Below are 25,902 nucleotides of genomic sequence, written 5' to 3'. Positions count from 1 at the left end.
AGAATTATCAAACTTAAACTGTATCCAGAAAAAAAACGCCATAAATACCACACGTTAACATACACATTCACCGCTCCATTAACACACACACACACACACACACACACACACACACACACACACACACACATACACACACAAACACAAGTCCCCCCCTCATACACAAACGCAAACACCCCTCTCCCTCCCTCCACACACACACACACACACTCACAGTCACCACGGCCACGTCAATGCTTGCCAAGGCTCACACGTATCACGGCACAGCGCCAGACGTCTTTCCTCCCTTCCTTCCCTTCCTTCCCTTGCCGCCGAGAGAGCAAACATTCCATCTCCGGCGGCGTCCTCTCCTTTCCCTCCGCGTCTCTCCCGGTCCTCAAACTCAAGCTCCTCCACGTTAATCGTCGTCTATTCTTGTCGTGAGTTCTTCTTCACGCCCCTGTAGCACACTCCTGAGCCTAGCGAGGACACTCTTCTCTCACTCCACCTCTGTAACCCGTACCGTCCTGCTCCCCCGATGGTCCTCACGGTCACCTCACACCCGGCAATGCTAGGACGAAAGGACGGGCTCGAGACGCCGCGTTCCTGGGCCTGACAAGAGTGGAGGTTCAGGCTTGTTTGCCGTGGGTCAGCGTTTTGCTTTCCCGGCCACTGGTTGCTTGCTGGTCTATCTCTTGTGTGGGTGGGTGAGTTTTTTCGTCTATTTTTGGTTTTCCCTGCTTGGTATGCTTTGGGAACGTTGAAGGTTTTGGTACTTGCACGGATTTCTTTTCTTTCTTTTCGTGTTCCTTATTTCACAGTTTTTTGGTTCTTGTACGGCTTCTATTTCTTTCCGTTTTTTCTTTGTTTCTCGCGTTCATTTATTTTCTTTGTGGTTGTTACAGTTTCTGGCTGTTATATGAATCCCTTTTTTCATTTATTTTGTCTTCATTCTTTCTTCCCTTCACAATATCTTACCTTACTACGATTTCTTTATTCTTTTATTGATTTTAAAAACGTCAGAACTAACTTAAAGACTCCAGCACGTTTAATTTGACTGTACTTTAACCTGCCTTCTCTTTCACGTCTTAATGAGGGTTCTTCGGAAATACGACGGATTCTGACAATATATCTAGATTAATTTATCTAATATCTTTTTCGGTCTCAAAGAAATTAAAAACTCACATTTATTTTATCTCCCATTCGTTAATCTAATATAAAATGGGCATATCTTCAAAGGTGTGACTCGTTCTTTCCCTTTCCTCCTCGGGCCTGCCTGGTATGGTAATCAGAATGCTTATAAATACAGATCCGCGACCCTTGATTCGAAACCGGGGCAGTCGGCACACATCCCCCCTCCCCCCCTCTCGGCAAGGTGGTCGATACGTGGTTACCTGGGGAAACCAGAGGAGGATGAAGTGCAGCAACATGTACGTCACAGCCGGGTGTGCTCTGGGTCACGGGGTTGAGTCCACCGTGGGCTGTAAGCATTAAGGGAGCAAATTTTCCGTGGATCTTCAGTCAAACCACGATTTCCGCTGGCGTGGTTCTCATATTTGCGTGGTTTTCTGACGTGCCCACATCTTCCAAAGCTACGGTATAGATATCACCGAAGGACGACGGTATTACTCACCATCATCATCAGCAGCGATAACAAGAAACAAATGAAAACCACGCTAGAGGAAATCGTGGTTTGACTGAAGATCCACGGAAAATTTGCCCCTTTAAGATGACGGAGTAGAGGGCAGAGGCGATCCTTTGTTCAGCGTAGATAAAGAACTATACCATGACTTCCCCCTTGCCAAGAGTCTCACTATTATGGAATTATACTTTCATATGTACAGTAAAGGACAGTTGACTGCTCTTTTGGCCGCCTCTTCGGATTATTTACAGGAGCAGCGAGTAGCGGGTTTTATTTTATTGTTTCCTTTTTTGCGTGTGCCCTTGTGCTGTCTCCTTTGCTGTAAAAAAAAAAAAAAAAACTCAGGGGCACAAAGAGGAAAACAACATCCTATTTCGTACTCATATCAAGAAAGTGAAATACTAAAAAAAAATGATCAGCTGATGTATGATAATGAACGATCGTCTGAATGAAGGCTGTTGACCGATCTCTTTCTTCTGACTGTGACTTTCAGGTTCACACATCAGCACATTTTCACTGAGTACTTTCTTCCCTCGGTACGATTACGGATTCGAATGGATCGTTACGACACAGCGAACACACCTTACTTCAGCAAGACTGTCACTTATAATTCAAGGACACCTCTCCTCCCGAAATTGACCTCTCTTTTTGGCCATTCCTTTGACCTCTATTCAGGAGCAGTAAGTAGCGGGCTTTTTCTTTAATATTTTTTCTTTACGCCCTAGAACTGTCTCCTTAGCTGTAAAAAAAAAAAAAAAGACTAACGTCTGCTTCTAACTTCCTTTGCTTCATTATAAAACGTAAACTAGAGTGCAGGCGAAAATTAGAACCTGTTTTAATGTAAAGTTTCCCACCACGACGCAAGGCAACGAAGCATGCTAGCCTCTGTGGATAGCAGGGAGTAGAAGGCAGGTAAAGGGGCGCAGGGGGCGGAAACAGAGGGGAAGGAAGGAAGAACGAAGGGGAAAAAAAGGGGTAAAAAGGGTAAAAAAGAAACGGGGGAGGAAAAAAATGGGAAAAAAATAAGTGAGAGCGTTGGACGAAACCCCCAGCAGCAAATGGCGTGCAGGAGCGACCGAGTAAAGGTGTATTGGCGAGGCGTTCGGTTGTGAGTCAGTGTGTGAGTGGAATGACAAAGCGAGGGAAGGGAACACACACACACACACACACACACACACACACACACACACACACACACACACACACACACACACACACACACACACACACACACACCTTGCTGGCCGCGGCGGCGTGACGAGGCGGACACGGGGAAACACGGAGCAACAGACAACACAAGACAAAGGAGGGTTGAAGCGCGAAAATGACTGTCACAAAATGGTTCTTAAAAGAGTGGTCGTAACAAACTTGGAGGCCAGGGTGGCGTGAGGGGACGGGAACAATTGAAGCCTGGCAGCAATATTTCAAGCTCTCCTTTCTTAACCCGGTAGCAGCGACAGGCTAAATTTGTGGCTTTACAGTGTAGCAGCGACGGGCCAAATTTGTGGCTTTACAGTGTAGCAGCGACGGGCCAAATTTGTGGCTTTAGTGTAGCAGCGACGGGCCAAATTTGTGGCTTTACAGTGTAGCAGCGACGGGCCAAATTTGTGCCATAATAAACCCCAAAAAATAGATGATGCATAAACTGATCACAAATGCGTTGATATATATAATGAAATGGTTTGAGTGAGTGATGATTTTTTTCTCGTTATTCTCGCTGAGAGGGACCTTTAAGAAACATGATCCCCACTGGTACCAGGTTAAGCTGTACCGGATAATACCAACGCTCAATCCAATGGCAGCTTCGAATTCAAACTGTTTCCAACGTCGCCAGATTGTCGTACTCAGCCTCCTATGTTTGCCGATTTCCGACGCAAAAACTACCTCCTGGACTCCAATAACTGCCTTCATATATAGTTATCGTTAAAATGGTTAATGATTGGTGTTTTTTTGGCAATAGATATGACTCAGAAACCGGTAAATACGAGGCTCTGAGTACGATAATCTGGCAATGGTGACTGTTTCTCGCCTTCGTTAATTCACATGCTTAATTTCATTGATATTTGTTTCCCTATTTGCGCTACACTATTATCAACAACAGAGAAAATAAATGTTAGATGTAGCCATTCACCCGTGCAGCGGTTCATAGAAATCTCGTAGGTAATGGGGTTTGCTATGCTGGTTTTGCTCCACCTGATGCCAAGGGAAGGATAAGAGAAAGGGAGAGTTTGTAGCGGGGCTGAGGGTCATATTTTTTAACATTTCGGCGCCCAAACCACACATATTTGACAAGGCTTTCCTAAGAGTTTTGGGCATTTTTTTATAGCAGAGGAGTCAGTTCAAGGGCATAAAAAAAATAACAAATGTGAAAAAAGCCCGCTACTCACTGCTCCTTAAAAGAGTTCGAGGAGTCCCAAGAAGATAGATTTCCAGGACTACTCTTATGGCCCTGGTGGGAGTTTGAGCATCCTTCTGTACCATGGGCCTAAAACACTCATTAAGACGCGATTGATTCCCTTTTCGGCCTTTGGAATTGGTTGATGTGAGAGGCGGAACCGTCAACAATACCAACTTAAGCTTTTAGATAAGACAACGGAGAGCTAAGAGGAGGTGAAAACATGAAAGTCAGGTAAATGATCCTAAAACCACGCCATGCTCTTCACAAATACGTCCATGGCATATCGACCCTCGGTTTCATTATTATTTTTGTAGCTATCTGAATTCCAGTGGGAGTAATTTCCTAGTGAACAAAGGTCTGCAGTGCAATCACCATCGGCTAATCTCGCGTTTCTGTCACGATCTCGGCACGGTGCAGGCGCGGAAGTCTGCTGCAGGGCTGTTCTGCTCACACACTCACCGGGAACCTCGACACAACCTACATGCGCATCCGACACCTGGCAGCTTCCTCATGAAAACTGTTTTATTTAGAAATGCTAGTAAAATAGATATAATTACCATGATCGAGTATTGAACTGTAAAATGTAATGTACAGAAAAGTTCAACGAAACATTTTCTTTGTATATTAAAAGGTATTTGTTGCAGTTGAAGGTCAAAAAAAAAGTTGACACAAAATCAAAGAGAAAGATATTTAAGTGCCATTCACATTGCATAAAAGATTTAATAAGACCTTCCGCATGAGAAGAAAAAACAAATCATGCTTAAAATCGAATTAAAACTTTCGATTTGAGCCTTTGGTCATTCGTGGAAGCCTAATTCAATTGTTCTAATGTGAAAACTGAGGCTGTGTCACGTGGGCGGTGTGGCCATGAATGACAGTGTGTGCTGAGGACCTGGAGTGCCGGAGTGAAGAGGCAAGTGTGGAGACCGTGCGGGGGAGGACAGGTGGGGGGCAGGGGAGGAAAATCAGGTGTGGAAGAGAGAGAAATGAGAAACTGAAAAGATATCACAAGAAGACAAATCAGAAAATATTATAGGTTTTCAGAAAGACTTCCGAGGAACAGGAACATGAAATGAGAAACTGAAAAGATATCACTAGAAGACAAATCAGAAAATATTATAGGCTTTCAGAAAGACTTAAATGAGAAACTGAAAAGATATCACTAGAAGACAAATCAGAAAATATTATAGGCTTTCAGAAAGACTTAGGAGGAACAGGAACATGAAATGAGAAACTGAAAAGATATCACTAGCAGACAAATCAGAAAATATTATAGGCTTTCAGAAAGACTTAGGAGGAATAGGAACATGGACTCGTTAAAACCCACGTGTATATTTTTTTTAAAGAATACAAAGAAGTAAAAACGATAGTGACTAACCGCAACAGTGGGAAAAAGACAAGCTGCTCAAAATACTTAAATGAAAAAGAAAAAAAAAGAGAAAAAGACGCAATAACTACAACAATATGCGTGTGTAGGAGAGAGGGGTGAATGGGTGTATGGGTACGGAGGGGTTTTGAGGGTACGAGGAAGTAGAGCAAGGGAACAGAAAGGGAACAGAGAGGAGGAGGAGGAGGAGGAGGAGGAGGAGGAGGAGGAGGAGGAGGAGGAGGGCAAGAGATCCTCATGTGGGTGGTGGCAGTGGTTGAGTGGCTATATAGGAGACGAAGGTGAGGAAGAAGAAGAAGACGAAGGAGGAGGAGGAGGAGGAGGGGGACCAGAACAAGACGGGAGGCGAGGGAGGAGGCGGACACAGCACTGGTTGGTTGTTTGCTGTTAGATTTCTTTTGTTTCCCGGGCGGTGTTTCCATTTCTCACCATTCTTGGGCTGTCAGGGCGGCCAGATGGCGTTGTCTGGCGGAAATACAACACGTTTCATACACACACAACACTCCCGCGGCTGATGCGAACAATACAATTCTTCGTGGACCAACTTGGAGCGCTAAACGTGACCCCCCACCCACCCCTCTCTCTCTCTCTCTCTCTCTCTCTCACACACACACACACAGAGAGAGAGAGAGAGAGAGAGAGAGAGAGAGAGAGAGAGAGAGAGAGAGAGAGAGAGAGAGAGAGAGAGAGAGAGACCCTTCAGTTTTAAGTAGATGGAGGGAAGGGGGAGAGAGAGAATGGATGTGTGAGGAAGAGATAAACGAAAGGGAGAGAGAGAGAGAGAGAGAGAGAGAGAGAGAGAGAGAGAGAGAGAGAGAGAGAGAGAGAGAGAGAGAGAGAGAGAGAGAGAGAGAGAGAGTAAAAAAAAGAGAGAGAGAGAGACTACATCATATCCTCCTCCTCCTCCTCCACCCATCCCCCCAAAAAAAACTTGAGGATCGAAAAAACAAAACAAAGGAACCACAAAAAAAATCGATGCAGAAAAAAAAATATATAAAAACACAAATAAGAGAAAATAAAAGTGTTCAGACTGACCCGAAGTGTATGAATGAACCGGGACAGCAAACACGACCCCCTCTCTCTCTCTCTCTCTCTCTCTCTCTCAACTTGGAGGGGGGGCAGTGATGTCCTTTGAAGAGGTGTAAGCCGTCTTCACACCCTTCTCTCTCTTCTCATTCTATAGGTTTCCTCCCTTCTTCCTCTCCCTCCCTCCTTTCCTCTCAACTCTTCCTCCCAACCCTCTCTCCATATCTCCTTCCCTCCAATCACATCTTCCTCCGTCTCTCTCATTAGACATTGGCTCCTATCTGCCTCTCTTTCCATCTTCTTCTCCTCTTCTTCGTCCTTATCCTCTCCTTCTCATCTCTTCTTTCTTCACCTTCCCCTTTCTTACCTCTTCTTCCCAAATCTCTCCTCCCTACTTCTGTTTTCTGCCTTCCCTATTCTCCTTCTTCCTCCTTTTCTCCCTCCCCTTACTTTCTTCTACTCATCATTTCCTCTCTAAATTCTCCTCCCTATTTTCCTCTCTTCCTAATTCTCCTTTCATCTTTCTCCCTTTCAACCTCTCTCCCCAACTCCTTTCCTTCTTCTCTTTTTCTTCCCTCCAACCATCTCATTTTCCTCTACCTCACTATCGTTCATCTTCCTTCTTTCTTCCATCTTCTTTCCACCATATTCATCTATATCATCGAGTCTACGTATGTGTTCCTTGTCTCCCTCTTCATTTTCGATCCACTGTCTTCCTTCTACGAGGCTGAATTCAAAAGGGTACTTACATTAACTCACTCACTAAGTCTTTTTACCACCTGTTCTAAGGCCTCTTATCCGCTCAACCAAGGTCATATTAAGATGATGACAGTCGACGACGTGCCGCTCAAAATAACGCTTCTTCGCCTAAACTACTGTCAAAGCTTTAATACCTTTCACTCCCGTCGATCTAAGTCTGTATACCACACCTTGAACGGCTTGAAGTGCAGCCTCTCTCGCCGGGTCCAGTCTCGGCTTTAACGCGCCCTCATTCTGCCGCACGGAAAACCTCGAACCAAGAGCCGTAAAATTATACAAAATCAATATTCCGACATCAATCGTTTCCGGCAAAGCTCATACGGAGGGACATAAAACACATAATTGCTTCCTAATAGTAACCACCCCAGACCTCACAAGGAAGGACGCTTAGCACAGGGTTTTTGAAGTTTATCCGGACTTCGATGATAAATAGTTGCGCCTTCGTTTGTTAACTTTACTAAACATGTTAACACCAGGGAAATGACCTCAATATGAAAATACAAAGTAGTGATGTTTTATATATGGATAGAACTAGAATGAGACAGTGAGTGGCATTGAACTTTAATACTAAGGAGTGAACATACAATAAAAAAACTAACAAAATTAACGCTTAGTAAATGACCCCAATAGGAAAACGGAGTAAAATAGTGATATATGATTAGAACTAGACTGAGAAAGTGAATGGAATCGAATTTTAATACTAAGGAGTGAACATAATATAAAAAAACTAACAAAATCAACACTAAGTAAGACCTCAATAAGAAAACACGAAATAGTGATGTTTGATATATGGATAGAAATACACGTAAAAAATAAGTAAATGGCAGCGCACTGTAAAAATCATAAAGAAAACACAGGTAATAAAATAAGAAACACTCAAAATCAGACCAGATACGCGCCTTCTGATGCCCGCAAGGCCCCCAAACAGCACTACGGTACGTCACTGTGCGGACTCTACAGCTGGTCTTCCTTGGGTTCAATAGTACTCAGCCTTACCAGCCTCCCAAGCGGTCACTCCTCGTCCTACACCATCAGACGGCTTTAAACACTTCCAGAAGCATATAGAACGAACCCATTGCATCGCCATTCATGTTTGGTGTACGAAAACCTCAAAAGAATTATTTAATCCTTTAGGTTTGTGGTTCTTGTAGCCAAAGAAAGGGAAGGGAAGGGAAGGAAGCAAACACGAGAAAGGGCAAAGAACATGGCCATTGTGTGTGTTCGGGGGGGGGGGAGAGAGAGAGAGAGACCAAGGGCATCACCAGCAATTTCAGGGTTGGTGCAAATGAAGTGGAAGGGAAAAGAGGAAGATAAGACGCGGAGATTGTAGCAGAAACATTAGGTCGACTCATTATGCGGACTTGAAACGATCCAATTATGACACGAACACCTCCTCCCTTCAACACCCAACACCAAAGAATACCTCCCACTTCACCACCACCATCCCAACACCACACCACCCCAGAACACTTTCCTTCACCCCTCCAGCATCACCACAACACCCCACAGAACACCTCCCTTAACACCCCAACACCAACTACCACAGAACACTTCCCACCCCAACAACACACCACCCCAGAACACTTTCCTTCACCCCATCCAGCATCACCACAACACCCCACAGAACGCCTCCCTTCACACCCCAACACCACCAACACTGTCCTTCCCCCCTCCAGCATCACCACAACACCACCAACACTTTCCTCCTTCACACCGTAACACCACAACCACACCACCACCACAGAACACTTCCCTTCACATCCCATCACCACCACACTAACGCCTCCACCTTGTCCCTGGTGCTACAGAGGACCCTCCGTGTTTGCTGAGGACCTGTCTGCGTTCCTTCCTCCTTCCCCATATTGCTCTCATGTGAAATATCTTGAATTATCTACATTGGATTAAACTCTTCAAGCTTTACATATCAAAAAGCGAATATGTGTAGCACAGGATATCCAACAGTGTATTCCAATTAAAAATCGTGTTTCTACCGTCCGTTTTTAGAACTTTGGAACGAAGTTTATTGGTTTACAAACCATGAGGATGAACTTGTCTTCAGCCGTAGCTATGGATTCATCTTTCCACACTGTGCACTCCGTCACTCGCCTGCATCAATCATTTTTCGTTCTAAATCCTCGTCATGCTGTATGAGGAACCAGAAAGTTAAATGACATTGAGCGGTAAATTATCCTGACCCAGAGTATTTCATGTTTTTGGCCTTTGTTCATTCCTTCAGTGGCCTACGTGAGCCACTCTGCGCTCTCCGTGCGTGTTTCGTCGTCGGCGGTGCAGGCAGGCCGCCGGGAGGGGCTGCAGGGGCGTCGCTCAGCCCGGCGTCAGCAGCCTGACGCTCCCGCCGTTGTTTCACCTTGGCCGGCAAGCGTGACCGGGCGGGAGGCTGGCACGCGGCCAGGCTGGGAGTGTCGCAACGTGGAGGCAAATGTTGCCCTAATGGTTATGAAAGGGAGATCAGGGCGGCCGTCCACGCCACGAGCACCGATCAGGAACATGACGGGACTATTAATGGTACAATCTTCCACCTAAAACTGTTGCCATCTCTGGGAGCGCCGCCAAAAAAGACTGAGGCGAAGCGTTTACTCTTGTAGAAAGAAAAAAAAACAGACACGTCTTGTCGATAACATCCATTCAAAGAACCGGCGGGAGGGGACGGGCGACTTCCTGTGACTGGTGAAGTTAATACAAGGGAGCCAAAAAATCTGATGAGGCTCTTCCGCCGTGTTGATCTTGGCGGGCCGCGGTCACGCCCCTATCGCCTTCCCACTAATGGCTCCCTGACAGGCCCCACAAGCACCGACAAGACACCTACCTGGCCACCTGTCGCCCCGGCAGCTCCATCCACCTGGCGAGCCGCGTGCCGGACCACAGCCTCGCTAGGACACGTTGGACCCGCACCAAGACCTGCAGAGTAAAAATAAAACACTAAGTAACAGAAAAAGGCAACAAACATTACTACATAGTGATTAAATCCACGAAAAGTAACTAGGAGAGACAGGAAAGAATATAACGGTATTAAAGAAAAGAAACGTCATCATACAAATTGGCAATATCCCAACCCTTCCTAACCGCAGTATGCCTTTAGTATACAACCCACGTGTACCAAGCATGTCCAGGCGAATCTTTCCATACCAATAGCAGGAGTCATATACAACGACAGATACTATATATAAAGGTCGCCTGCGCCACTAACAGACTAGGGTCGTCCAAGAGACCACTCAAAAAGAGCCCACCGACGGTACAAGCAGCACCTAAATAGAAAAAGAAAATAAATAAATAAATAAAAGAAAATGACAGTAGGAATTCAACAAAGTGAGACAGTAGCAAATGTTTAGTTCAGCCACGTGACTTATAACAACACAGGTGAGCAGGGTAATAAGAGCAGGTGATATAAGAGTATATGAGGTTAAGTAATACTCCTTACGGTATCTTCTAGGCTGTATCCTCTCATAAAAGCAAGAGAGTTTCGGTCAGATAGTACGATAGCATCCAAGTGATAGGGAGGCAGGAGGGGCTTAGCCAGACAGCATAACAGCATTCAGGCAGCGTAGCAACAGACGTCTTGCCAGATAGTATAGAAGCATCCAGGTGACAAATGTAGCAACAAATGTTCGGTCAGTGAATAAACTTTAGGACACCATTTGCGGCCATCGAAGTCTTGGGACACTTTCGTAACCATTCCACACAAACTTTTAAACCAGGGAACTTTTCGCCACCGGCCGTCGTGCAGAGATAAGCCATTCACGAGGACCAGGAGGCACTGGCCGGCGAGGGGAGAGGGGTGAGCCGAAACGCGTGACAGGAATCGAGGCGAGAAAGTTTTGGCAAGACTTGACTCCGATTGAACACACACATTTTGGCCTATATAACACTTAAGACTCTTCACTTACCACTATCCACCACCGTTGCCTGATTATCGTACTCAGAGCATAACGTTTACCGGTTTCAGACGCCTAAATATTGTCAAGAAACATCAGGAATTAACTATTTTAACGATGAATATAAATGAATCTCGATATTGAGGCCCAGGAGACAGTTCTTGGGTCGGAAGTCAGGATTATAAGAGGCTGAGTACGATAGTCTGGCAACGTTGCTATCCACTAACATTTATCCAACCCATATGGTGAGCCTAAGCGCGTGACAGGTCTCAAGGCGTGAAAGTTTCTGTGATAAGACTTGACTCCGATTAAACAGACACATTTTGCCCTATATAACACTTAAGATTTCACTTCACATTATCCACTAACATTAATCCAACCCATACGGTGAGCCTAAACGCGTGCCAGGTCTCGAGGCGTGAAAGTTTTTGCAAGACTTGACTCCGATTAAACAGACACATTTTGCCCTATATAACACTTAAGACTTCACTTCACATTATCCATCCCATACGGTGAACCTAAACGCGTGCCAGGTCTCGAGGCGTGAAAGTTTCTCCGATAAGACTTGAATCCGATTGAACAGACACGGTTTCCCCTACATAACACTGAGAACTCTTCGCTACACATTTAACCTCATCTCTTCTTTCATCCCCCTTTGCCCAGTCCTCTTTACCCTTCTAAGCCCTCTCCCTTTAAACCAAACCTTCTACGCATTCTCCCGTCACCTTCCAGCAGTATATTTCACCTTCCCCATCCCCCACTCTCTACTGCACTCGCGATTTCTCTTCCATCACTTAACACCCAGCCACCCATCACCTCACCCTCCCATCTCACCCATCACCCCTTACTATATACACCGACTCACCCCATCACCACCACCACCACCACCTCGCCCTTCACCTCTCACACCCTCTGCCTTCTATAACACCTGTCACCCAGCGTCACCCAGACAGATAGAACATACAGACAAACACGACTTGCGCAGAATTACATAGAGTCGCGGTGTGTGAGGGGAGGAGTAGGGGGTTTTATGTGTGTGTGTGTGTGTGTGTGTGTGTGTGTGTGTGTGTGTGTGTGTGTGTGTGTGTGTGTGTGTGTGTGTGTGTGTGTGTGTGTGTGTGTGTGTGTGTGTGTGTGTGTGTGATGCGCGCAGCTTTAGTCCAGGTGCTCTTCCTCCCCCCTCGCTCTTGCTCGGCGCCCCCCAGCCAGCACCAGCCCCAGCTCCAGCGCCCCCAGTACCTCCTCCCCTTCTTTTTCCTCTTCTACCAGCTCTTTCATACACAACAACTTCTACCCTTCCTCCTCCTCCTCCTCCTCCTCCCTTCTTATTATCCTATTCCTCTTCCTCCTCTTCCTCCTTTTGTTCCCATATCACTCAGTTCCTTTTTTATTCTGTTCACTCTATGGCTTCCTCTGTTCATTCTTCCTGATTCTCTTCCTCTTCTTTGTTTTCATATTCCTCTCCTATTCCTCCTTCTCTTGCTCTTTCTCTCCCTTATTTTACGACTTCTCTATTTTATTTTTTGGGGGGGTCCTTTTTCTCCCCCAACTGTCGAGATCTCTTCCTGGTTGATGCTATTAATCACGTATTTCCTGCGTGTTAATCGTGTCCCTCCATGCATATATATGTAGTAGTAGTAGTAGTAGTAGTAGTAGTAGTAATAGCGTGTTCCGAAGTCCGACATCCCCATCTCCCCGCCTCCTTTCACCAGTCGCCTCCCCTGCCACCTTCCCGCCTCTCCCTTCACCCACCATTCTCCACTAACCAAGGCTCACGCTGCACCGACACCACCACCTGCTCCAACATTACCACCTCCTCCACTTCCTCTTTTTTTCCCCGCCTCCGCCACCGCCAACGCCTCCTCATCCTCTCTTCCCCCCACTCCTCCTCCTCCTCCTTCCAACTTCCACCAATACGAGAGCCTATCCTTCCCCCCCTTCCCTCCCTCGCCGTCCCCCGCTCCGCTACTCCTCCTCCTCCTCTGGTTTATGCGTCAACACAGGTGGGAGCAGTCATGACGTCACACCGAGAGCGGCTGCTGATTGGTTTACACCTGGCCTGGCGTGGGAGCCCGGTGGCCGCGTCGATGATCGGGCTCTGGATAGGGAAGGCAAACGAATGTAAGTCCACAACAACGCGAGGATGAGGAAAAAGGTGAACCCGCAGATGAGGCAAGCGAGGAGAGGCAGCGGAGAGAGGAAAAGAGAAGGGAGGAAGGCAGGCGGGAGGGAGGGACAGGTCGCCGGGGGAGGGGAGAGAGCTTGAGAGGAGGTCAGGGGGGAGCGTTGCCTCACATATTCCAAGATGGCGGCAGTTTTCTCCCGGCCAGGCGTTTACATTTTAGCCCCGTAGCTAGGCAGGGGACGAAGAGAGGAGGCCGCCCTGCCCCCGACCCTTTAGCTGGCGCCGTCCTGCCCCGGACTCGAGCATGGGCGCCGCCGCCAGGACAAGAGCAACAACAAAAGTGGAGGAAATAATGGCAGGATGGGAAAAGACAATGGTGGAAAGAATAGTTACCGTCCGTACCTACTGCAGGGGAGGGAAAGGCTGTGTTGGAAGCGGTGGTATCAGCAGGATCAGTAGCAGCAGCGGTAGTAGTAGCAGGAACAGTAGTAGTAGTAGTAGTAGTAGTAGTAGTAGTAGTAGTAGTAGTAGTAGTAGTTGTAGTAGTAGTAGTAGTAGTAGTAGTAGTAGTAGTAGGGGCAGCGGTATCAAAATAGCTTTCCGACATGAATCCAATTATTTCGCAGTTTTCACTCCATCGCTATCGCTTCAACTACTACTGCAACTTCTACTACGGTCTCCTGAAACATTAGTAGCAATGAGAAAAAAAGAACAACAGTTACTACTACTACTATTACTGCTGCTACTACCCCTACTACTACTACTAATACCAATAATAAAAATAATAATAATAATAATAATAATAATAATAATAATAATAATAATAATAATAATAATAATTTTAATAATAACGTTATTATTATTCTATTATTAAAACTATCATTAGCGTTATTATTGCTATTACAGTTATGATTATTACCATTATTATTATTATTATCATCATTATTACAATTATCATTATATATAAATGTTATAATTATTTGTTTATTTTAATTATCATATTAATTTTGTTCTTTTTCTCAATATTAGTAGGTTTTTAATGTTCGTTCGAATGAATAAACAAACAAAACAACAGTCTTCGTCCGGCACATTGTGGGTGAATTTTAACCCGGTAGCAGCGGGGATCATGTTTCTTAATGGTCCCTCTAAACGAGAAAAATTAGAAAAAATCATCACTCACACAAACCATTTCATAATATATATCAAAGCATTTGTGAGCAGTTTATGCATCATCTATTTTGGGGGTTTATATCATGGCACAAATTTGGCCCGTCGCTGCTACCGGGTTAAGCCTCGGAAAAACAGAGAAACCCCCACTACGGAGGTGACGGTCGCTCGGGAAACAGGGTCTCGCTATAGCCCCACACGCCTCCTCTCTCTCCATCTCTCTCTTTCTTTTTTCTCTCCATTTCCTTTATTCCCCCTCCTCTCCCTCTCTCTTCTTTCCTTCCGTCCACCACTCCTCCTCGGTTCTCCTCTACGATAATTCATAACTCCTTCTTCTCTCTATTCTTCCCTCTAAATGCTACTTCCATCCCCTTCTCTCTCTTTTGTCCTCTCCCATTTCCTTCATCTTCCCCTCCCGTCCCTCTTCCATCTCTCCTTCCGTCCACCATTCCTCCCCGGCTCTCCTTTTCCGCGATTTCATTACCAGATCCCGAGTTTGGAGCTGAGATTGGTCATGCATGGAATATTTGGGGCGGCCTGTCCTGCGGGGGGCGATATTACTCCGGCTGGCGGGGTAATCATGTCCCGGGCAGGCCTGAAGGGGGCGGGGCAGGAGAGGAAGCAGGAGGGGAAGGCGGTGGGTAGGAGGGGAAAGAGGAAGGAGATAGAGAGGAAGGGTGTCAGAGGGGAAAAGAAAAAGAAAAGAGGGGGAGTAGATGGTAATGGGGAAGAGGGAAAAAGGGTTAAGGGGAAAAAGGGAGAAAAGAAGAGGGAGGAGGAGGAGGAGGGGAAGAGGAGGGGAAGGATGAGGAGGATTAGGAGGAGGAGAAGGAGGAGGAGGAAGAGGGGAAGGGGAAGGAAAGAGGAGGAAGAGCAGAAGGAGGAGGAGTAAGGGAGGTAGGAAGATGGTTTAAGGGGAGAAGGAGGAGGAGTGGAGGAGGAGAATGAGGGGAAGAAGGGGAGGAGGAGAAGGAGGAGGAGAAAGAGGGGAAGGAGAAGGAAAGAAGAGGAAGAGCAGAAGGAGGATGAGTAAGGGAGGGAAGAAGATGGTTTAAATGGAGAAGGAGGAGGAGGAGTGGAGGAGGAGGAGGAGGGGAAGGACAGGAGAAGAAGGGGAAGGAAGAGGAGAAGAAGGGGAAAGAGGTGAGGGAATAAAGAGCAAATAAGTAAAAGAAATTAAGATAAAGAGAAGGAGGAAGATTAAAAGGAAAAGGGTGATAAAGAAGAGTTAAAGGAGAGAGAGAGAGAGAGAGAGAGAGAGAGAGAGAGAGAGAGAGAGAGAGAGAGAGAGAGAGAGAGAGAGAGAGAAAATAAATAAAGAATAAGAGAAAGAGAAATGGAAGAGGAGAACACGAAGGAGACAAAAGTGAAAAATGGGGAACAAGAAAAAGATATAAAAAAAATGGACATAAAAAACAAACACAAAATTTAAAACGCAACACACACACACACACACACACACACACACACACACACACACACACACACACACACACACACGTAACCCCCCCCCCCCAACACACACACACACGCACAAACCTATTAAGTAACTCATTTACATTACGGAATACACAATCACTGCACGCCACCTGTCACGAATCGGAAACAAACAAGCACACACACACACACACACACACACACACAAACACACACACACGTCCCCCGTCCCTCCCCCCACACCCCTCCCCAACTCCCACCACCACCACCACCAAGGAAAGGCAAGGCAAGGCAACGCAAGACTGTGGCCATAATTGTTTTACGAGCCTCGCCTGCCACTAGTCTGCCGGGGAAACGAGTCGCGGCTCCCCCGAGTCTACCGAGGAGCCGAGGGGGAGAGGATTTACAGCCGCGCAAGACTCTGAACTCCCTGCCGCCCGATACTCAAAAATCCCTGAGATAGGAGAGGCGCCGGGATCAAGGTGGAGGAGGAGGAGGAGGAAAGGGAGTCAAGGGAAAGAGGTGGAACAGGACAGGGAGATAGGGGAGGAGGAGAAGAAGGTGGAGAGAATGGGAGGGCAGATGAATGAATGAAGGAATGAATGAAGGAAAGGGAGCCAAAAGAAGGAAGAGAATGGAAACTTTAGATAGGAGAACACAATGGAGGAAGGAACGTTGGAAGGAAAGAGAGAAGGAAGGAAGGAAGGAAAGAGAAAAGGAAGGAAGGAAGGAAAGAAAACACAGAAATAATGAAGGACGAAGGAACAACGGAATGAAGGAATGAAGGAAAGAAGGAAGGAAGGAGGGAGAAGAGAATATCATTAAACAAAGCAGGTAAGAGGAGAACCAAAAGATAATTAAGACACAGCAGAATAAACGAAGGAATAAGAAAATAAGTAGAAAAAAAGGAGAAAAAAACGAAGCCATAGGACGATGAGGCTGATGAGGAGAGAGAGAGAGAGAGAGAGAGAGAGAGAGAGAGAGAGAGAGAGAGAGAGAGAGAGAGAGAGAGAGAGAGAGAGAGAGAGAGAGAGAGAGAGAGAGAGAGAGAGAGAGAGAGAGAGAGAGAGAGAGAGAAGAAATGGAAATTGGCGGCGAGGGAGGCATAGCTAGGAAGGAAGGAAGGAAGGAAGGAAAGAAGGAAAAGATGGAAGGAAAGTAAGGAAGAAGGGAAAAGAAGGAAGAAAGGAGGGGCAAGAAGAAAAGAAAGAAGGGAAGGGAGGAAAGGAAGGAAGGAAGGAAGGAATACAGCAAAAGTGATCAGGAAAAGAAAGAAGGAATGAGAAGGAAGGAAAGAACGAAAAGAGGAAGAAAAGAGCAGAAGAAAGAAACGAAATGAAAGAATAAAATGAAAAGACGAAAGCAAGGAAAAGAATTAAGAAAGAGAGAGACAGAGAGAGAGAAGAACGAAGGGAAAAGAATGTAGTAAAAAAGAACAGAAAGAAAAGAGGTAAAAATAAAGGAGAAAGGGAGCCAGAGAAGAGAAAGGGAGGCCTAGATATGCAAACCACGTGACCCAGATTCATGAGGGAGTGGCAGACGAGGACACATACTGGAGCGACGTGAAGCAATATGTGTCTCTTACTATTAATGAGTCGCCTTCTCGGGTACCCGTTTGAGGAGCCGTGAAAAATGAGAGAGGAGGAGGAGGAGGAAGAGGAGGAGGAGGAGGATAAGGGAACAGGTGATGATGATGAGGTTGATGATGACGAGGACGGGGATGAGAAAGAAAGGGAGGAGGAGGATGAGGAGCTGGTGGTGTGGAATAAGAGGAGGAAAAAGAGGAGGAGAAGGAGGAGGAAGAGGAGGAAAGTGTGAAGGAGGAGGAAGAGGAGGACAGGATCAAGTCAGCACTCACTCGTTACAAAACACCCGGGAACACATTCTTCAACATTCGCCGCTCAAGCTCACGCATACATTTGACAAGGCTTTCGTAGGATTCCTGGGTATTTTGTGGGTACCTTCATGACCCTGGTGGCAGTCTGACCCTTCTTCTGTACAATGAAACTAAAGAAACACTCATCATAACACGATTGATATCCTTTTCGCCCTTTGGAAATAGCTGATGTGAGAGATAGAAGCGTTGGGTAATTTCGTGGGTACTTTCATGGCCCTGGTAGCAGTATGACCCTTCTTCTGTACCATGAAACTAAAGAAACACTCATTATAACACGACTGATATCCTTTTCGACCTTTGGATATAGTTAATGTGAGGGGTGGAGGCGTCTAACTATATCTTCCCGTGCATTTTATCAACACCCTGCTCGCAACCCTGAAACTCGCCACCGCGCCCGTTGCCGCTGCTCACGCGCCGCCGCCTCCGCCTCAAAAGCACATCGACAACGCATGTTCCCCTCTCAGCTCGACTCGCCTGACCTTTCTTGGCGCCGGTTCCCGCTACTTAAGGCTCTCACAGGCTGACGGGAAGCGCGCTGAAGAACTTTGGCTGATGTGAATGTATGATTATGTAGAGAAAGTGTGTGTGTGTGTGTGTTTGTGTGAGCGAGAGCGAGAGAGAGAGAGAGAGAGAGAGAGAGAGAGAGAGAGAGAGAGAGAGAGAGAGAGAGAGAGAGAGAGAGAGAGAGAGAGATTCACTATATAACCAAAGCAAATACATTAAGACTGATATATGTCCACCACCACCACGAACGCTTTCCTTAACACATTCACTCGTGTCTTGATATATCACCAACAAAAATCCCCCCCCTCCCTCCCTCTATCTCCCCCTCCTCCTCCACCTTCACCCCCTACCATCCCCCTCCTCCTCCTCCTCCTCTACAATGCCTCCCCTACCCCCCTTCATCCCCCCTTCCAGCACTCAGCCGCGTCCCATACTAGCAAAAGGTCAGAGTTGAGACCTGCCGCAGTGACCTCGACGACTTTAAAGACTGGAGAAGGTGCGAGGAGAGAGAGAGAGAGAGAGAGAGAGAGAGAGAGAGAGAGAGAGAGAGAGAGAGAGAGAGAGAGAGAGAGAGAGAGAGAGAGAGAGAGAGAGAGAGAGAGAGAGAGAGAGAGAGAGAGAGAGAGAGAGAGAGAGAGAGAGAGAGAGAGAGAGAGAGAGAGAGAGGTAGGAGGGATAGGGAGGGACGGAGGCAGAGGCTGGAGGCTGCTTGGAACAGATCGAGGCCTTCCAGACGTAATGTAGAAAGGAAAAAGAAGAGAGGCGTCAGGGAGGGAAGACAAGAGGAGAATGGCGTGGAGACTGAAGAAGGGAGACGATAGATGTGTAGAGAGGAAAAAGAAGGGAGATGTCAGGGAGGGAAGAAAGGGACCCACCCCCAAAAAAAAAACAGGTACGACAAAACTATAAAAAAAATGGAGACAATAGGAGGGTGAAGACAGGAGTGTAGAGAGGAAGGGAGAAGACAGGGAGAGAAGAAAAAGGGGGAGATAGCGAGGGAGACGGAGGAAGGTGGATGGAAGGAAAGTAAAGATAGGGGAGCTGTAGAGAGAAAGAAGGAAGACAAGAGGATAAGGAAAAAAGGAGATTGAAAAAGGGAGGCGAAGGGAGAAGACAGGGAGAGGAGACAAAGGGAGGAGGAAGAAGGGAGATGATAATAGTTAGAAGACAGGAGTATAGAGAGGCAGGATAAAGAAAATAGAAGGAAGGAAAACAAAGTGGGGATGGAGATGGTGGCGGACGAAGGAAGGCGACGGTAGGAGGATGACGAGGGGAATAGAAGGGAAAGGAGATAAAGAAGGAAGAAGCCAAAAGAAGAAGAGAGGGAAGGAAAGCAAGGTGGGAGGAAGATAGTGGCGGAAGAAGGGAGGGACGATAGGAGGATGAAGACGGGAATAGAGGGGAGAGGAGATAGAGGAGGAGGAGGGAGGAAGGAGGCGTCTGAGGGAGAGGAAATGGAAAAGATATGGGAAAGGCAATCATGGGGAACAGAACTTTGAGGATGAAACACAACCAATACGACTTTTTCGATTCATATCACACAGCAGGATAAATAACACAATAAAACAACCACACAAGGAACTCTGTATTTTAACACCACTAAAAGATACGAATATAACATACACCACTTAACACTAAAGACACTTAAAATATACCACTAACACAAAATCACATAACGAAACAACAAATACAAAGAGAGGTAGGTAAAGACACTCGAGGTTAACAGGTCTAGCAGCAGGCGGGAGAGGTTCTTGGTTGCATCCCGCGCGGCCAACAGGTAACACGGTGAATGCATCGAACATCAGGATAAAAACTGACTGATCTCGACCTCATGCATCATCGCTCCGCCGTTCCTTGTGTTCCCTGGGCACTTCATGTTCCTCAGAGCGCTCCACCTCCATCAAAAGTATCTTCTTCCTCTTCCTCTTCTTCCTCCTTCTCTTCCTCCTCCTCCTCGTCCGTTCCTTGGGTGGTCTAATCCTTGTCCTCCTCCCCTAATTGCATGTATCTCTCGCAATCTTTCTGTTCACCGCCGAGGACTCGCCGGGCACCGGGGAGAATAAAGCGCCACACACACACACACACACACACACACCACACGCACACACACACACACACACACACACGAACCAATGCTTGCATGCACACAAAGACAAGCGTCACTATGAGAGCATGCGCCACCACATCACTCTGCATTGCATTATTCAGTCCAACGACACAAACACTGAGTCTCCTTTCCTGAAGGTACCGCAGCCCAGGCCTGACACCCTCCATGATAACACGTACGCCCTCCCGCATCCCGGAATTACACTGCAGAGCCACACGGTTTTAATTAAGGAAATCAACAAAAACGCTCGATCAAAACTTTTGCTCTCCTGGTTCTGGCAGTTCGTGATCGGTGTGTCGACACAGTTTGATGAACACAGACGGGCAGACCGGCAGACCAAAATAGTTAGCGTGATCCTGCTCTTTGTATCTGTGTGGCGACCCACACCGCCGCTGCTGCTGCTGACCTTGTCAAACGTGGAAAAAAAAGGAAATAAACAATACGCGGGGAGACGGATGGACAGACGCAGACAGACAGGCGGGCAGACAGAAATAGTGAGCCTGGCACCCCTCCTCGTATTTGTGTGGTGATACACGCTGTCGTTGGCCTTTAGAAACGTTGAAAAAAGTAAATAAACAAATAAAAAACTGGCCTTGAACGCTGGGAGGGCGGGAGGCACTGAGGCCAGGCGGGGCTCCACACACGCGTCTCTGGCCACGAGCTGCGGAGGCAGAGCGTGAGGGATCCCGTCAGGGCGCCGCCAAGTGCACGCTGACTGCTGGTCACTGTGACTGACAGGCAGCGTTAGTTAGCGACGATCTCAATGTTACTTGTTGTACTTGTTGTGCTCCCAATGACGACCAAACGACGACCGACAACATTACTACAGTGAGAGTAAAAGGAAGAAACACATGAGGGGGAATCGTTCGGTGTGCCCACTTGATACGTCTGACACGGTTATTGAAATTCAGCGTCGGCAGAGATAGATTTAGTATTTAAAAATCTATTCATGAAGAAATGGCAACCCAAACAGTAGCCAAACGTGATCCAGTGCTGGGCCGCGACCCGTCCCTTGAAAGCGCTCTGCCCTGGACAGTGCCTTTACAGCCCGATTGTGGCAGATTGACTGGTAAATGCCAGTTTCCTTTAATTCCCCGACACACACACTCAGGTAACGATCGGGAGTGCCATGCAATACCATACACTACCATACACAGCCATACACAGCCATACACTACCATACACTACCATACACAGCCATACACTACCACACACAGCCATACACTACCACACACAGCCATACACTACCACACACAGCCATACACTACCACACACAGCCATACACTACCACACACAGCCATACACTACCACACACAGCCATACACTACCACACACAGCCATACACTACCATACACAGCCATACACTACCATACACTACCATCCCTGCCGCAGAACACAAAGGGGATTTAGAGCTGCCAGTCAATAGTGTGGGAATGGGGGGTGGGGGGGTTAGGAGCTGACTTGTGATGTGGGATAGCCGAGCCCGTGATCCGGAACCTGTGGGCGAGGCGCTGACCAGGCCGAGTGACGAACATGCACTCACCTCGCACCCTCCCGCCGCGACCCTGTGTGACGAGACTTAGGGATAAATTGTAAAAGTCTACGGACATTTTGCCCACATTTTAACTATGTCGACCAAGTTAGACGCCTTATTGATTATAAAGATATATCTAAAACCGACCTTGTGTGTGTGTGTGTGTGTGTGTGTGTGTGTGTGTGTGCTTTCAAAGTTCTCAATCACTACAACAGCGCACGCATGCACACACACAACCCCCCCCGCCCTATCGCAAGAAGTCAGCGTATCACCAATAAAACAACCCGGCGACAAACACACAACGACTTTCATACAAGCACCCAACCAAATCACGTTCAGGAAAAACATCAGCGACAAGAAAGAGGAGGAAGGGGGAAGAAATGGGGACAAAAGAGAAGACAAGGAAAGGAAGGGACAGGAAAGGGGAGTCAGGAACACAGGTGAAGAAGGCGGGACACACACCCACACGCCTCCCCCCCCAAAAAAATAAAGACCAGGTACGACAAAACTACGAATAAAAAGGAACGTGGCAGACAGACAATTAAAGTAGAGGAAGCAAACACAAAAGCCCCCGTCGTTCCCAATAGACCGCGCCGCCAGCCTAAGAGGTGCTCGGGGCTGATTTAGGGAACGTTTGCATAAATTAACAACAATGCTCTCGCCTATTCGCTCCCGAGTAAGTAGTAGTAGGAGCAGCAGCAGCAGGAGTTCGGCGGCGCTGCGGTGGCTGCCAAGGACGCGGGGGCGGGAAGAAGAGGCGCTTAGTATGCAGCAGCGACATGGTACAAAGAGGAGAGACACGAAGAAGGCGAAGGATAGAACGCCGCCGACTGGTGATTGTGGGAAGGACTAGACGATTGGACTGAATGGGGAAGGAAACGTAGGAAAGGGAAAGAGGTGGAAAATGAACGCGTTACAAAGGAAAAGCGAATGACATCTCACCGTTACCAGAAGAGAACGCCGCCGACTGGTGATTCTGGGAAGGACTCGACGACTGGACTGAATGGGGAAGGAAACGTAGGGAAGGGAAAGAGGTGGAAAATGAACGCGTTACAAGGAAAGACGAATGACAAGGCACCGTTACCCATGATCCAAAGGCAAAGAAGAGAACACCGCTGACTGGTGATTGTGGGGAGGACTCGACGATTGGACTGAATGGGGAAGGAAGTGCATGGAGGAGAAAAAGGTGGAGAAAAAACGCATTGGAGAGACAAGAGACGCACAGCAAAGAACCGTTGACATAACACGGACAACATAACACCGCTGAATACTGATTGCGAGAACCCGATGACTGAAAAATAGAAAAAGGACAAGCAGAGAAGGGAGGGAGAGTTGGGATCAGAACACACTAGTATGGAAAGACAATCCGCAAGACAAATTAACATAACACGAAGAACAGAACGCCGGTGATAGACTGCATGTTGGTAGAGAAAGAGAAGGGGAGGAAGGAGAGAGGAGGAGGGGGAGAGAAAGGAAAGGAGAGCGTGGGAGGGAAGGGTTGAGACAAAGCCATTAATTTGAAGCCAGGAAGTTTGTTATCATCTGCTGTCGAAGGAACTGTGGGAAGCCTTAGGGACAGACTGAGACTAAGTGAATAAAGAACTAATAATTAATTGGGAAGGAGGAGGAGGAGGAGGAGACGGAGAAAGAAAGGAAAGAAGGAAAGAAAGAAAGGGGAGCAAAATAGAATGACTCGATTATTAGACGTAAAGAAATACATAAAAAAAAAAATTAGGTTAGTGAATAAAAAGCGAATGATTAAAAGGAAAGGAAGAAGGGAGGAGGAGGGAACCGATGAAGGGAAGGAGGAAGGGAGGAAAGGGAGGAAAAAAAGAGGCGCAAGAGGAATGACTCGATTATTAGAAGCAAGGAAATACATATAAAGAAAAACATTGACCTATAATTGAGGTTCATTGATTAATTCCAACTACCTAACAATATCTGAAGTAGACATCGTGCCCCCCCTCCCCTCCCCCCCTCCCCCCGCTGCTCCTTCTCCTCCTTCCCACAACACAGGCAACTCGGTTCTCTTCCCTCCTCCTCCTCCTCCTCCTCCTTCTCCTCCTCTTTTGCTTCACGTCCTTGGCCTCTTTAACAAGTTTCTTCTTCCTCTTATTTTCAATTTTCTCTCCTTTTCCCTTTTCTTTCAATTTTCTCTCCTCCTTATATTTCTCTTCCTTCCTCCACCTTCTCCACCTTCCCTTCCTCCTCCTCCTCCTCCTCCTCCTCCTTCTTCACCTCCCCTTCCTCTTATCCTTCCACCACCTCCTCATCCTACTCCTTCCACTCCTACCTCTCGTCCTCCTCCACCTCCACTTCCACCTACCCACCCCCTCCTCTTCTTCTTCCTCTTCTTCCTCCTCCTCCTCCATCCTCGTTTCCCCGCCGCCACCTGAGGGCATAATAAACTCAGCGTAGCTCCCGCAAACCTCCTCGGGACTTTACAAAAGCCACCGCGGCTCCTAAACTCCGGAGAGACAGACGGGACGGGCGGGTTCAAGGCCTTGCTGAGGGGAACCAAACGCCGCCACAACCACAACCACCACCACCGATACCACCACACCCCGACGCTCCCCCTCACACTGCGGCCTATCTCTGAGTCTCGCCCTTGGAACGTCGACTTCTTTGCTACGAGGAGGAGATGATCGACTGGGTTTTAAATTGTTATGTCTTTCGTTTCGCCCTCAAACTCTGGACCCCATCAGTCTTGTCCTCGAGAACTCGCTGCTCTCCTACAGGGAAATATCTAGGATGTTTACAAGGCTTATAATCGGTTGCTTATTTACCTTCACAAGCATACATAACTAGATTCAGACAGTCATTTGAACATTTGTAACTCCGCAATACTGTTCTAATAAGTTCATGGATGTTAGATGGGGTTAGGTTCACAGTAGCTGCCTTGTGTAGACCCAGCGGCCTCTTGCAGACTCCTTAGGTTCTTATGCTCTTATATTCTGAGAGGAAGAGTCCAGATCTATGAAGTTTAAAGTCTGCAATTCCTATTCTCGGTTTCTGCCTGACCACACGTAGAAGACCCTTGTAAAAATTCAGACAGTCCTTTTCTGCCCAATACTGTTCCAGCGAGAGGTTGAAAATTTTGTATAGTCTTCCTGGTTCATGCCTGGCAACAATTCAGATAGTTATTCTCTTCCTAAACCGCTCCGGCGAGAGGCTGAGAAAATGTAGGTCGGTATTAAATGACCCTTTCGCTTGTAACATCAACTATTCCTAAGGGTCAAGGAGGGGATCAATCGGATTCTAATGATTGTTTCTTCAGGTCCAAGGTACAGAGGAAGGGTCAAATTACCAGCAGGGTCATAAAACTATTACTGGAAATCCCCACAACTCCTACGAAAGATATGCCAAATGTGTGTACTCGGCCGACGAAATGTTTAGTAATACGGCCATGTAGTCTTCTTGGTTCATCCCTGGCAACAAATTCAGACAGTTCTCTTCTCCGCCAATACTGTTCCGGCGAGAGGCTGAGAAAATGTAGTCTTCTTGGTTCATCCCTGGCAACAAATTCAGACAGTTCTCTTCTCCGCCAATACTGTTCCGGCGAGAGGCTGAGAAAATGTAGTCTTCTTGGTTCATCCCTGGCAACAAATTCAGACAGTTCTCTTCTCAGCCAATACTGTTCCGGCGAGAGGCTGAGAAAATGTAGTCTTCTTGGTTCATGCCTGGCAACACATTCAGACAGTTCTCTTCTCCGCCAATACTGTTCCGGCGAGAGGCTGAAAACTTGTCCTTTCGGTCCATGCCTGACAACAAGTGATGAACGCATGCACAAATTCATATAGCAATTTCACCCTCCCTTCCTCCGCAATGCAAACACTCCCATCACTCCGCTCAGGCAATGTCATTTTCCCTCCGAAGTTCGCCGAGATGATGCAGCAAAAGTTTCGGCGGCACAAGCGTTGCGAGCGAGCCAAAGGATTCCGCCTCTGATCACGCGGACTTATAAGGCAATAAGGCAATTTTTCATGCAAAACGGCGCTTCTGGGTTCCACGAGAAAAGCAATTTATCGCGAGGCAAAGTTACATAAC

General features: G+C 47.1%; 1 long non-coding RNA gene across 1 annotated transcript in view; it reads right to left on the bottom strand.

Moving 5' to 3' along the window:
- LOC126980888 (uncharacterized) overlaps nt 1-25,902 on the bottom strand; it is an 86,135-nt gene that overhangs the window by 45,837 nt on the left and 14,396 nt on the right. The window contains exon 2 of the long non-coding RNA XR_007733641.1: nt 10,019-10,110. This is a non-coding gene — a long non-coding RNA (uncharacterized LOC126980888). The remainder of the gene's footprint in view (nt 1-10,018; nt 10,111-25,902) is intronic.

Source organism: Eriocheir sinensis, chromosome 45, assembly GCF_024679095.1.
Source record: "Eriocheir sinensis breed Jianghai 21 chromosome 45, ASM2467909v1, whole genome shotgun sequence".
NCBI classification, from domain to species: domain Eukaryota; kingdom Metazoa; phylum Arthropoda; class Malacostraca; order Decapoda; family Varunidae; genus Eriocheir; species Eriocheir sinensis.
Note: the sequence above shows the minus strand (reverse complement) of the source record. Positions and strands in the feature narration are given on the sequence as shown.